The following is a 14,007-nucleotide window of genomic DNA, read 5'->3' on the forward strand; positions in this document are numbered from 1 at the left end:
ACAACATATGATGGCTACTAGCATAGATGATTTTTAAAACACCCTATGAAAAGTTTATCAATGACTATAAGCTTGTTTTTAATGCTGATTATGTTGGATTCCTTTTGGGTGGGGGTATTGCTTTTTCCTTGTGAGCTGCCTCGAGTAGGTTTCTGGAGAGGTAGTTTTCTGTTACTCCACAAGGTCGGACCAGAACCAACGGGTTGAAATTAAATCAAGAGTTTCCATCTAGACATTAGGAAGAATTTTCTAACAGTCAGAGCAGTTCCTCAGTGGAACAGGCTTCCTCTGGAGGTGGTAAGCTCTCCTTCCTTGGAGGTTTTTAAGCAGAGGCTAGATGGTCATCTGTCAGCAATGCAGATTCTATGACTAGGGTTGCCAGGTCCCTCTTCGCCACGGGTGGGAGATTTGGGGGTGGTGGAGCCTGAGGAGGGTGGGGTTTGGGGAGGGACTTCAATGCCATAGAGTCCAATGGCTAAAGCGGCCATTTTCTCTAGGTGAACTGATCTCTATTGGCTAGAGATCAGTTGTAACAGCAGGAGATCTCCAGCTATTACCTGGAGGTTGGAGCAGAAGTAGCACTTGTACTAAAACAGTCAAGCTTAGGGGAATATATAGTACCAGGTTCTATAAGTTACACACAAACAATACAACAATACAAACAACAAAATCTACTTCTACTTCTTCCTGCGCCTGTGGGATTCGTATGCACATGAACTTTATAAGAGTCCTAGGGGACTAATAGCTAATTATTGCGACAAGATAGAAGTAGATTTTGTTGTCTGTATTTTCGCATTGTCTTGTACTCGTAGCAATAATTTATAAGTTTCCTTTTTTGAATGCCAACACTTTTTGCACCAAAATTCACTTTATTACATATTATTAGTTTGTGTGTAATTTATAGAGCCTGGTACTCTATATTCCCCTAAGGTTACCTGGAGGTTGGCAACCCTATCTATGACCTTAGGCAGATGATGAGAGGGAGGGCACCTTGGCCATCTTCTGGGCATGGAGTAGGGGTCACTGTGTGTGTGTGTGTGTGTGGGGGGGGGGAAGGTAGTTGTTAGTTTTCTGCATTGTGCAGGGGGTTGGACTAGATGACCCTGGTGGCCCCTTCCAGTTCTAGGGTTATAAGGCGCGCGCGCGCACACAGGCGGTGGGATCCTTCTACCAGAGAAGCCCAGGTTTTGCAAAAGGGGCAGGGGCTCAGCACCACCCACAGCCCGACGGGACCCTGCCCTTATCGCTCCCCCAGCAGCCCAGCCTCACGCTCCAGCCTGCCCGGCGCGGGTCTTGCAAGCAGAGCCGCCCACCAGGAAGGCCCGAGGCGGGGACAGAAGGCGCCTCCTCCACTTACCTGTCCACAAGCCCAGTGCGCCTGCGCAGTGGAAGCGAGGGGGCGGGAAGAGGAAGGGCCTGTGGAGGAAGCGGGGCGAGGCCCAGTCTGCCGCCCTGCGCATGCGCGGCTGGGGAGGGGGGCGGGGCAGTCGTGAGGTGTCGCCGCCCCCTCCGCGCGTGGCGCGCTCGTGCGAGCAGCTCGCCGGTGCCCTGCTGGCGACGTTTTGTGTGAATAGGCAGGAAACGTGTCGGGGAGACGTCCTCGTGCTAGCTGGGGCCGGGGCCGCTCTCTGGAAGCAAGAGTCCTCTCTGACACGTCTGTTTAAAGAGGGAGGTGGTGGTAAGGGCGGCGGGGGGGGGGACGACAATGTTTGTTAAGCGACCGCGCAACTTCACGAGGCGCGGGAAATCCAGCCTCGAGTCTCCCGACCTGGGCGAAAACGCACGGGAGGTTTGGCCTTGGATTGGCCGCTCTCTAGATGCACATTTTCCCCACCCAAATTCTCAAAACTCAACAACAAGCCCCCCGTGCAGAGCTTAGAGAATTCGGATGGGGGAAATGTGCATCTAGAGAGCGGCAAATCCAAGGCAAAACCTCCCATGCTTATACATAGGGGCTTATTTTTGAGTTTTAAGAATTTGGATGGGAGAAATGTGCATCTGGACAGCGGCAAATCCAATGCAAAACCTCCCATGCATAGACATAGGGACTTATTTTTGAGTTTTAAGATTTTGGATGGGGGAAATGTGCATCTAGAGAGCGGCAAATCCAAGGCAAAACCTCCCATGCATAGACATAGGGGCTTATTTTTCAGTTTTAAGAATTTGGATGGGGGAAATGTGCATCTAGAGAGCGGCAAATCCAAGGCAAAACCTCCCATGCTTATACATAGGGGCTTATTTTTGAGTTTTAAGAATTTGGATGGGAGAAATGTGCATCTGGACAGCGGCAAATCCAAGGCAAAACCTCCCATGCTTATACATAGGGACTTATTTTTGAGTTTTAAGAATTTGGGTTGGGGAAATGTGCATCTAGAGAGCGGCAAATCCAATGCAAAACCTCCCGTGCATAGACATAGGGACTTATTTTTGAGTTTTAAGAATTTGGATGGGGGAAATGTGCATCTAGAGAGCGGCAAATCCAAGGCAAAACCTCCCGTGCATAGACATAGGGGCTTATTTTTGAGTTTTAAGAATTCGGATGGGGGAAATGTGCATCTAGAGAGCGGCAAACCCCCCATGCATTTTTTGTTTTTTTTCACAATCCACGTGGCGTTTGGGTGAGGGATATTAATTCCGCCCCCAGACAGTTTCCTGGAGAGAAATCTCCACCCCCAACAACAATTTTTAACTTCAGAAGTTGGGGGGTGGGGAGGTGCTGTTTGACTGGATCTACATTGTTGGACGGTAATAATTGGATATTCTTGTCTTCATCTGGATATTATTGTCTTCACAAAAACCCAGGAGTTAAGTGGTCATCATGGTGTGGATCCCTCTGGAGTTTGATTCATACATGTGAAAATTACACAGGGTTGCTGCCCATATAACGGTTCCTTTCCTCCACTCACTAGATACCAAATGATACAGGAGGGAAGGTGGGGTACCAGAATATGATTGGAGAGTATGTTATGCAGTTATTTATGGGTCTGGTCATTTCCTGGATGGAAGATATCTGGGAAACCTGATGCATTCCACTTTGAAGAAAGGTGGGATGTAAAAAGTGAATAAAAATCGAGATGGTATAGTGTGTTTGGAAACACGCAATAGGCATGTGCCACGAAGCTCTGATAGATTGGCCACATTTTGCTATCATGTTCCAGGGTCTGTTTACAAACACATATTTCCACTTTGCATTTTATGATGATTGATTCCTGCAACACAGTTCACCAGCCATGTAAAATGTAAATGTGAGAGCCAGCGTGGTGTAGTGGTTAAGAGTGGTGGTTTGGAGCGGTGGAGTCTGATCTGGAGAACCAGGTTTGATTCCTCACTCCACATGAGCGGCAGAGGCTAATCTGGATTTGTTTCCCCACTCCTACACACAAAGCCAGCTGGGTGACCTTGGGCTTGTCACAGCTCTTAGAGCTCTCTCAGCCTCACCTACCTCACAGGGGAGGGGAAGAGAAGGTGATTGTAAGCAGGTTTGATTCGCCCTTAAATGGCAGAGAAAGTCGGCAAATAAAAACCAACTCTTCTAAATTGGTCCTGTTTGGCCTCTGCTGTCCTGTGGATTGTAGATGCTAGTTCATATAGCAGAAAGTACATTTCCATAACTTTTTCACATGATGTGCAGGTTTACACACACATATATGTATAGTTGAGCTTATATCTGTAGAAAAAAGGTATGTGTATGAAGAGATCTTGCATAGCCATATCGGTTCTAGCTGCCTTGCTAAGAGCTAGCAGGGAGTAGTTATGCAGAGTAACTTGTTTGATTGGGCTTAGACTGGAGTAATTCTATATAGAATTACACTGTTAGACAATGGTACTCACTCCATGTCCCGCAGAGAGCCACATTTGCAATTATGTTCAGAAGAGCCACATGCGTACTATATGCCCTGGGTGCCACCCCATCAAACACAATAATGTGAGAAATAACAAATATGTAACCATAGCATTTTAAATAGCTATGGCACTTCTGTTGAACTGTAGCAAGCCCCTTTGTATCCAGAATGAAGTGACGGGATTCCATCTCTGCCTTCCAAACCTGCTTGCAATCACCTTCCCCTCCCTACAACAGACACACTGTGAGGTAGGTGGGGCTGAGAGAGCTCTAAGAGAGCTGTGACTAGCACAAGGTCACCCAGCTGGCTTCATGTGTAGAAGTGGGAAAACCAATTGAGTTCACCAGATTAGCTCCACCGCTCATGTGGAGGAGTGGGGAATCAAACCCGGTTCTCTAGACCGGACTCCACCACTCTTAACCACTACACCAGTGTTATTGTTTTAAGCTTGTTTGTATTTTAAGTAACAAAGTAAAAAATAATATTGTTAATTGGCTTTGCGTGTGTCTGCTATAAAGTTTGTATCTCCGGAACCTGGCATTAAATTTTATGGTACACATGGCCCGGCCAGAGCAATTGACATTTATGTCATATCCGGCCCTCGTAATAAATGAGTTCAACACCCCTGGACTAAGATATCTGTTAATCTAGTAACTTTTTAGAATACAGCAGTTGGTTTTCACATTTCATTCTCAGACTGAAAGTGGGTGAAGATGGAGATTTGGATTTCTGGAGCTAATTTTCACTGTATGTGCAGGGAGAATTACTGGATTGATGGTATGAACTTTTAACCCACAAGGGTTTACTATAAAATATCTGTTGATTGTTTGGTTTCCTTTAGGATGAGGGATATTTTTGAATCTCAAACAATCTATGAGATGGACATTACATATAGAAGTTGGTGAACTTGGAAGTGTATAACTCGGCTTAATATAGTGCTGTGAATTAGCTAAATGAATTAATCAAATATATTCATCTAAGATTGGGATGGTAAGCAGGTGTAATTTTTTCCTAACATGATGAGGGTTAAATATCAAGACACCAACCTGTCCTTAGAACTGTGTTTTTTAAACTTTTTTTTTACTTGTTCCTGAATTCCCTTGGGCATCTCTGAGGCCTGGATGAGCCCCTGTTTAATACAGTAATAGTTCATTGTGGAAGTATGGAGTCTCATCTTCATAGTTCCCTCATATGACTACACAAAGCAAATTGAGGGTAACATTTGGGGTACACATGTGGCATCTTGCCAAATTTGGCATATAAACCAACCACCCAAAACCAGCAATGCATAACGTTGCCAGTTTTTTTAGGGAGTCCCAGTCGGTCTCAGGTTTGTAGGATTGAATAATTACCCTGGCACAATCCCCATGTGTTCTTGCTAGCAAATAATGATTTTTTAAAAACTAACAAACCCTCACTGGTGTAGCCAATGCATTAACTGTCTCGTTAAACACAAGGCCCTGTATGGCAGGGCCCTTTTTGCTGTACATCTGAGACATTGTTCCGTAGCTTTGGCGAGTCGCTGCCTTCAGCTGCAAGGATTTTGAAAGCTGCTTTGTTGGAAGCCCAGGACACATCCGTGACCTTATTAAAAGGGAAGTGAATGCTCTCCTTCTTTTGCAACAGTAAATCTACTAATTTTACAGTCAGTTGAACAGCAATAGATTAATTTGTTTAAAGTCTGCATTCACAGAGCAGTTGCAAACTTTGCTGCCTTGAATACCCTCGACTACAGTGTGGAATTTTTTTTGGGGGGGGAAGGGTAGACACTATTAGAGCCGGCCCTAGAATGGTCTGCGCTGTTTGCCGTCACCTGCTTCTCGGCACAGGTGCTGACCTTTCCGTCTATTCTCTACCTCCTGACAGACTAACAACTAGATTGAGCCTTTGTGTGCAACACAGAACCCTTTCCAAGTGACTGGACCAGTTTTCTTCAGCAGGCACAGGAAGCAGAAGAAAGAGAAGGTTAGGGGGCCACACGGAGGGTCAGAATGGGTTAAAATTAGTTAACACCAGAGGTTATAGCTTTTAACAAGAGTTGGAAGGAAACTTATTCGAAGATGCAATTTGTTTCTTCTTTGTCAGTCAATTTTTAAAATCTCTATTGATTGTGACAGCTTAACAAAGTTTTTATAAGCTGGCTCTTCCCCCCTCCCCCCCCCCCATGCAGCCCTTTATAGGAGATAAATGTGCTGAGTTGCACAAAAAGAAATGCAGGTGGAAAACGACTTTATAAAGCTTCCATGATTTTCAAATTGAGGGTTGAAAATAGGTTCCCTGCTTGGCTAAGTCAGGATTAATTTGTGGATGCTAAAAAGACGGGGACATTATAGGCAGAAGAGAGAATTGTCAGTAGTGGACAGCTTTTGGGGGATCATGTTGTAACAATGCAGTCTTTGTGCATAGAGATTCCCTCCCCCTTGAAGTTTTTCTTTCTGTTTTCCTCTCTTATCGAGCACCAAGAGGAATCTGAGTGCAAGTGTCTAAATAAAATTTATGATAGAAAACTTCCTTTAGAATGTACCAGTGTAATCAGTATAGAGCTAGTTCATATACAAACATACAACCGTGACAAGCTATATGTTGCAAAATGGTCTAGACAGATATTCTTTTAATGGCTCTTGAATAGTTTCACCCCAACTTTTAAAATTCTGGACAAACTGTTACGAAACAGTACATTTAGCACTGCTTATTTGGAAAAGTAGCTATTTAAGTAGTCATTATGTAATTCACTGTGCAAATGTGGGGGTGGGGGGAGTCTTGTCAGTCCCCATTGTTGATCGTGAAGTCCCATTCCTCCTTCAGCCTTACCCATTAGCACCATCCCCTTTTAAAAAGAAATATAAGTGGAGCAATATTATATAATAAGAATGTGCCAAATGTCTTTCCTCTGCCACTGAACATCAGCAGCCTCCTCCTGCACTTTTAGAACCAGTGAGTTTCCTTCTATAGTATTGTCGAAGGCTTTCACGGTCAGAGTTCATTGGTTCTTGTAGGTTATCCGGGCTGTGTAACCGTGGTCTTGGAATTTTCTTTCCTGACGTTTCGCCAGCAACTGTGGCAGGCATCTTCAGAGTAGTAACACTGAAGGACAGTGTCTCTCAGTGTCAAGGGTGTAGGAAGAGTAATATATAGTCAGAAAGGGGTTGGGTTTGAGCTGAGTATTGTCCTGCAAAAGTAATGTGCTAATCATTGTCCTGTAAGTATCAAATACTTACAGGACAATGATTAGCACATTACTTTTGCAGGACAATACTCAGCTCAAACCCAACCCCTTTCTGACTATATATTACTCTTCCTACACCCTTGACACTGAGAGACACTGTCCTTCAGTGTTACTACTCTGAAGATGCCTGCCACAGTTGCTGGCGAAACGTCAGGAAAGAAAATTCCTTCTATAGCTTTCTTAAGATCAAGGTGGTTTACAAATGTCAATCAATAAAACAATTAAATCACCATTTAAAACAAACATAATAATAAAAGGATCCATCCATTAGAAAAGGAAGCTAGGCATTTGAAAATTGGCAGTCAGGTTCAAGATGATTATGGGAGTCTCACTGCCTGGTTGGACCAGGTTATATCCAAAAGCCCCCCTCCCTACCCTATTTGCAGTGGAAGCAGAGGTTGTTTGTAGCAGGCACAGCTCATCCGAAAATAAAGCCAGGTGTTTCAAAATTGGCCACCTGCTTCAACATGACCACAGCCGTTGAAATGCCAAAAATGAAAGGAATCATAACATTTTGGCCCATGTTAAATCCATCCACTCTCCCCAATGCTATTTCCAATGGAAGCTAAGTTTCTCTGTGGAAGGCATAACTCATCAGAACACAAAGCTAAGAGTCTTAGAATTGGCCACCCACTTCTGAATGGGGTTGCAGTGCCAAAAAAGTGAAGGGAGTTGGAATCTTCTGGCCCATGTTAAGTCCAGAAACCCATCTCCTCATGCTATTTCCTATGGAACCCACGTTTGTTTGTGAAAGGCATAACTCGTCAGAAAATAAAGCTAGGAATCTCAACCTTGGCTATCAGCTTAATGACAATGATGGGATTTTCAGTGCTAAAAAATAAAGGGAACTGTAACATCCTGGCCCATATGGTCTCCAGAACATCCCTCTGCTATTTGCAATGGAACCCAGGGAAGTGCAGGCAGCACAGACAGTGAGGGTGGAAAATACCTCCTCTGTTACAAAACAAAGGAGGTTAAACAGCTTCACTAAGCTATCACATGGAGCTGCCTTATGCTGAACCAGACCCTTGGCCAATCAAAGTCAGTATTGGTTCTTGTAGGTTATCCGGGCTGTGTGACCGTGTCCTTCAGTGTTACTCCTCTGAAGATGCCTGCCACAGCTGCTGGCGAAACGTCAGGAAAGAAAATACCAAGACCACGGTCACACAGCCCGGATAACCTACAAGAACCAATGAACTCTGACCGTGAAAGCCTTCGACAAAGTCAGTATTGCCTACTCAGACTGGCATAAGCTATCCTGAATCTCAGGCAGAGGTCTTTCACATCACCTACTTGCCTAGTTCCTTTAACTGAAGATGCCAGGGATTGAACCTGGGACCTTCTGCATGCCAAGCAGATGCTCTACCACTGAGCCACAGCCCCTCCCCCAAAGCCAGTGTGGTGTATTGCTTAGAATGCCGGGCTAGGATCAAAGAGATCAGCTTGGAGTCCCCACTCTGCCCCTGAAGACTGCTGGCTGACCATGGGCCAGGTACACCCTCTCAGCCAGAAGTACCTCACAGGGTCGCTGTGCGGATAAAATGGAAGAGACAACAATGATGTAAGCCTCTAGGCCCCTACTGCGAAGAAGAAGAGTTGGTTTTTATATGCCAACTTTCTCCACCACTTAAGGAAGAATCAAACCGGCTTACAATCCCCTTCCCTTCTCCTCCCCACAATAGACACCCTGTGAGAGAGTATGACTAGCCCAAGGTCACCCAGCTGGCTTCCTGTGTAGGAGTGGGGAAACAAATTCAGTTCACCAGATTAGCCTCCAACGTTCATGTGGAGGAGTGGGGAATCAAACCCGGTTCTCCAGGTTAGAGTCCATCGCTCCAAACCATCTCTCTTAACTACTGTACCACGCTGGCTCTCAACACAACACAAACGGAGGATGGAGCAGATACCCTCCTTTATAAAACAAAGGGGGGTTAAGAACCTCCCTGTGCTATCAAAGGTCATTTATGCATATTGCAAGGGCATTGAGCTATAGGGTTGGTGAGCAGGTACACCCCTAGTATAATAGCAGGAACATCAGCCCAACATCTCATCAACATTTTCACCTACAAGCCAACTGAAAAAGGAAGTCCCAACGGCCTTTATAAAAATTTACTAAATTTAAATTTACTTTTCTGCTCTGGAAGCCTGTGCCAAAGAACAGAAGCCATAACTGAGAAATTCCCTGACTGGCCACCTTAAATGCTACTAGCAAATGGAAGATAATACCATTAGCATGCCTTCGCCAGATCTTAGCACAAAGAGAAGTGGGGCCCAGGCAATGAAGGGTTGTACAGATTAAGACCAGCACTATGAATTGACCTGATGGCAGGATTCCCACACACTCTGAACTCCCACATCTTTCTTTTCAGAAATGAAACAATTTTCTATCACCACTAGGGTTGCCAACCTCCAGGTACTAGCTGGAGATCTGCTATTACAACTGTTCTCCAGCTGATAGAGATCAGTTCTCCTGGAGAAAATGGCCGCTTTTGCAATTGGACTCTATGGCATTGATGTACCTCCCCTCCCCAAACCCCGCCCTCCTCAGGCTCCACCCCAAAAACCTCCCATTGGTTGCGAAGAGGGACCTGGTAACCACAACCACCACACCATTTTGAGAACAAAGTCCAGTTAAAAACAGAGTTTATGGTGGTATTTATGTACCACCACTGAACTTTTATTGGTATTCCATATCTGACTATCTATATATCACGAGTATATTTAAAGGAAATAGAATCAGAAGTCTAAATGAAGCCAAAGCAGCCATTTTTCTCCAGGTGAACTGATCACTGTTGCCTAGAGATCAGTTGTAATCTCAGGAGATCTCCAGCTACCACCTGGAGGTTGGCAACCCCGCACTCATTCCTCACTTATGCCCAGGATTGTGACAGTGCCACTACAAAATTGTGGCTATGGTGGCAGGGCCGCACACAAAATGGGTGGTTTCAAGCCAAGTGATCTCCTGTGACAATGGAAAAAAGCTTTTTCTGAGAGGATGCTTCCTGCAGAAGCAAAGGCTCTTCTGAAACACCAGAAGATGAAGACGAGTTGGTTTTTATACCCCGATTTTCTCTACCTTTTTAAGGAGACTCAACCCAGCTTACAATTGCCTTCCCTTCCTCTCCCCACACAGACACCTTGTGAGGTAGGTGGGGCTGAGAGAGTTTGGACAGGTCACCCAGCAGGCTTCATGTAGAGGAGTGGGGAAATCAACCTGGTTCACCAGATTAAAGTCTGCCACTCGTGGTGGAGAATCAAATCCAGTTCTCCAAGTTAGAATCCAGTGCTCCTACCCACTACACCACGCTGGCTCTCGAAAGAGGTAGAGGAAAACTGAGACTGGGTTTTTCGGGAAAAGATTCATTTTCATTGCTGTTTCTAAACAAATTGGAACCTTTACTCTCTGCATTGCCATAGAGATAAGTTTCTATAAAGTCTCTGTTTATGGTCACACTAAGAGTTGTGATGCACCTGCTCAGCTGATAGGGAGTGACCCAAACTTCCCTTTCCCCCTGTTCTATTCAGGACCCTTAGCAGGGATGGCCACTGTGATTGGTTGGTTGGCCACTGTGTGAACAGACTGCTGGACTTGATGGGCCTTGGTGTGATCCAGCATGGCTTTTTTATGTTCTTATGATGCCAGCCTCCATGTGGGACCTGGGGATCCCCTAGAATTACATATCATCTCCAGACTACAGAGATCCATTCCCCTTGAGAAAATGGATGCTATGAAGGATGGACTCTATGATATTGTTCCCCACTGAGGTCCCTGACCTCCCCAGGCTCCATCCCCAAATCTCTAGGAGTTTCTCAACCTGGATCTGGCAACTATATCCCCCTATCTCCCGCCGGTGGTCAGGGGTTCCCTGGCAACCCAGACTCTTAGGATTTTATCCCTAAGATTCAAGTAGCAAATGGGCACCAGGAAACACATTGGCAGACACTGTTGATACCCATGTGTGCCATCCTGTGGATCTCATTGTTGTGTAGAATGTCTTTGCTGCTATCAGCTTCAGTAGATTGGGGAAGGGGACGCAAGAGGCATTTCCCCCCTTTTATATTTCACATCCTCAAGGGGGATGATTTCAAAATGGGGAGGGGGGAATGCCTTTATTAGGGATTTGAGACATGTCTGTACCAATGCTTTAAGCTAGGCATGGGAATGAAGCTGGTTATTAATATTTTCAATTAAGACCAAAAATGTCTGTAATATATCACAACAGTGACAGCTGCAAAGATTTTGCTTTCAGCACAGGCTATTATCCTCAGATCACTTGCTCTACAGACATTATTTGTTTCAGTAGATCTCCAAAATAACTGGTTGTGAATTCTGCGGGTGAACAGCAACAGATTAATTCTGTTCATGATTGTCATCCTGTGAAATATTTATGTAATGATCTCAGATCATTGTGCCTTTCTAAATAACTAGCACATACACGGCAATTTCAGATATTTAAGAGTCCCCAGGCATAATCCATCATGAAATCTTTCATATAAGTTCAGTTGAAGGAAATGGGGGATACACAAGGGCATATGAGGAAAAAGAAAGAAACAGAAGAATGAATTGGTTTTTATATGCTGACTTTCTCTACCACTTAAGGAAGAATCAAACCTGCTTACAATCACCTTCCCTTCCCCTCTTCACAACAGACACCCTGTGAAGTAGGTGGGGCTGAGAGAGCAATAAGAGAGCTGTGACTAGCCCAAGGTCACCCAGCTGGCTTCATGTGTAGGAGTGGGGAAACCAACCCAGTTCACCAGATTAGCATCTGCTGCCCCTGTGAAACAGTGGGGATTCAAACCTGGTTCTCCAGATTACAGTCCACCTCTTCTAACCACCACTGTTAACCACTACACCACACTGGCTCTCTCATGGGACAAGAACCAGATTCAGGAGAGCCAGTAAGGAGACAAGGAACCTTGAGCTGCAGCAATTCGCTACAATCATTGTTAGCAATTTTTTTTGCCATCAAGTCACAGCTGACTGATGGTGACCCCGTAGGGTTTTTAAGGCAAGAGACGTTTGGCGGTGGTTTGCCATTGCCTGCGTGTCACAACACTGGTATTCCTTGGAGGTCTCCCATTCAAAAACCAGCCAGGGTCAGGGCTGAGAGTGTATGACTCGCCCAAGGTCACCCAGCAGACTTCCACGGCAGGTTAGGGACCTGAACCTGGATTTCCCAGGTCCTAGTCTGACACCTTAACCACTACACCACTCTGGCTCTCACATTAGGGAAGGGCTGTAGCTCAGTGGTAGAGCATCTGCTTGGCACGCAGAAGGTCCCAGGTTCAATCCCCGGCATCTCCAGTTAAAGGGACTAGGCAAGTAGGTGATGTGAAAGACCTCTGCCTGAGACCCTGGAGAACTGCTGCCAGTCTGAGTAGACAATGCTGACTTTGATGGACCCAGGGTCTGATTCAGTATAAGGCAGCTTCATGTGTTGTTAGCATTACATGATGTTAAGTTGCGTTTTCTAGTTTATGGTTTGCAAAGTTTGTAACAGCAGCAGAATAAGCAGGGAGCACAAAGCCAACCCCTCCCTGGAAGATGCTCAGGCACCCAAGCCCAGCTCAACAAATGTTGTGGCTCTAGACAACTTAATTATACTGGGCATGCTCGTTACAAGCTGAAAAGCGCAACGGCCACAGCATCTCATTTGCGTAACCACTCTCATGCTCGTAATTAGATGATGCCTTCAGAGCCGCAATGACAGCACTGTTAAATATAGGACAGAAATTAGAAAACCTGCTTTGTCTCTTTCTCTCTAACACTCTTTCCCTAGTTTTATGGCTGGCATGGAAAAGGTCTGCTATTTGGGGGCAGCCACGCTGGGATGTGCACTTCAGGAAAGGCTATGGCCTGATCATTATATGCAAATTTGCCACAGCATTTATCCCACTCTTCATTAACATAATATCATCTGGTGCCCAAGGTAGCTATTAGCTTATCCTGGACATTTTTCATAATAGAAGTGTGTGTGTGTGTGTGTGTGTGTGTGTGTGTGAGAGAGAGAGAGAGAGAGAGAGAGGTTTACTAGAAAATGTACCTAGGCATTTATTTTTCTTTCTAAACAAATGAGCCAAATACACCCTAGGTGAAAGCTGAGCCAGTATGTTATAATGAACAGGATGGTGATAGGGTTGCCAACCTCCAGGTACTAGCTGGAGATGTCCTGTTATTACAACTGATCTCCAGCCGATAGACAACAGTTCACCTGGAGAAAGTGGCCGCTTTGGCAATTGGACTCTATGGCATTGAAGTCCCTCCCCAAACCCTGCCCTCCTCTGGCTCTGCCCCAAAAACCTCCCACCAGTGGCGAAGAGAGGCCTGGCAACCCTAGATGGTGATCATGAAGTTTGATGAATAATCTTGGGCCAATCACTCTCTCACTGTCTAACCCAGGGGTGTCAAACATAAGGCCCGAGGGCCGGATCCGGCCCCTTGAGAGCTCTTACCCAGCCCACGAGCCAACCAAGGCAGCCACCTCCCCCAGTCCCGATCTGGGCTGGTGAGGCATGGTCCGGCCCCACCAAGAGACATTTATGTCATATCCGGCCCTCGTAACAATTGAGTTTGACACCCCTGGCCTAACCTCATAGGGTTGTTGTATGGACAAAATAGGGTAATTTCTTATATGCTACCCTTAGGTCCTGGAAGAAAGGGTGAGATATAAATAAATACATCAATCAGCACTAGCACATTTGCGTGTCAGGAACCAAACAGCTTTGATGTACAGACTCTAGGATTTAGGGATCACTGAGGCAAGAAGCCAACCAGCTTTGATGTTCAGACTCCTGGATTTTGGGATCGCTGAGGCAAGGAGAGCCAGCGTAGTGTAGTGGTTAAGATAATCTGGTGAACCAGGTTTGTTTCCCCACTCCTCCACATGAAGCCTGCTGGGTGACCGCGGGCCAGTCACAGTTCTCTCAGAACTTTCT

This window comes from Euleptes europaea, chromosome 12, assembly GCF_029931775.1.
Source record: "Euleptes europaea isolate rEulEur1 chromosome 12, rEulEur1.hap1, whole genome shotgun sequence".
Classification (NCBI taxonomy): Eukaryota; Metazoa; Chordata; class Lepidosauria; order Squamata; family Sphaerodactylidae; genus Euleptes; species Euleptes europaea.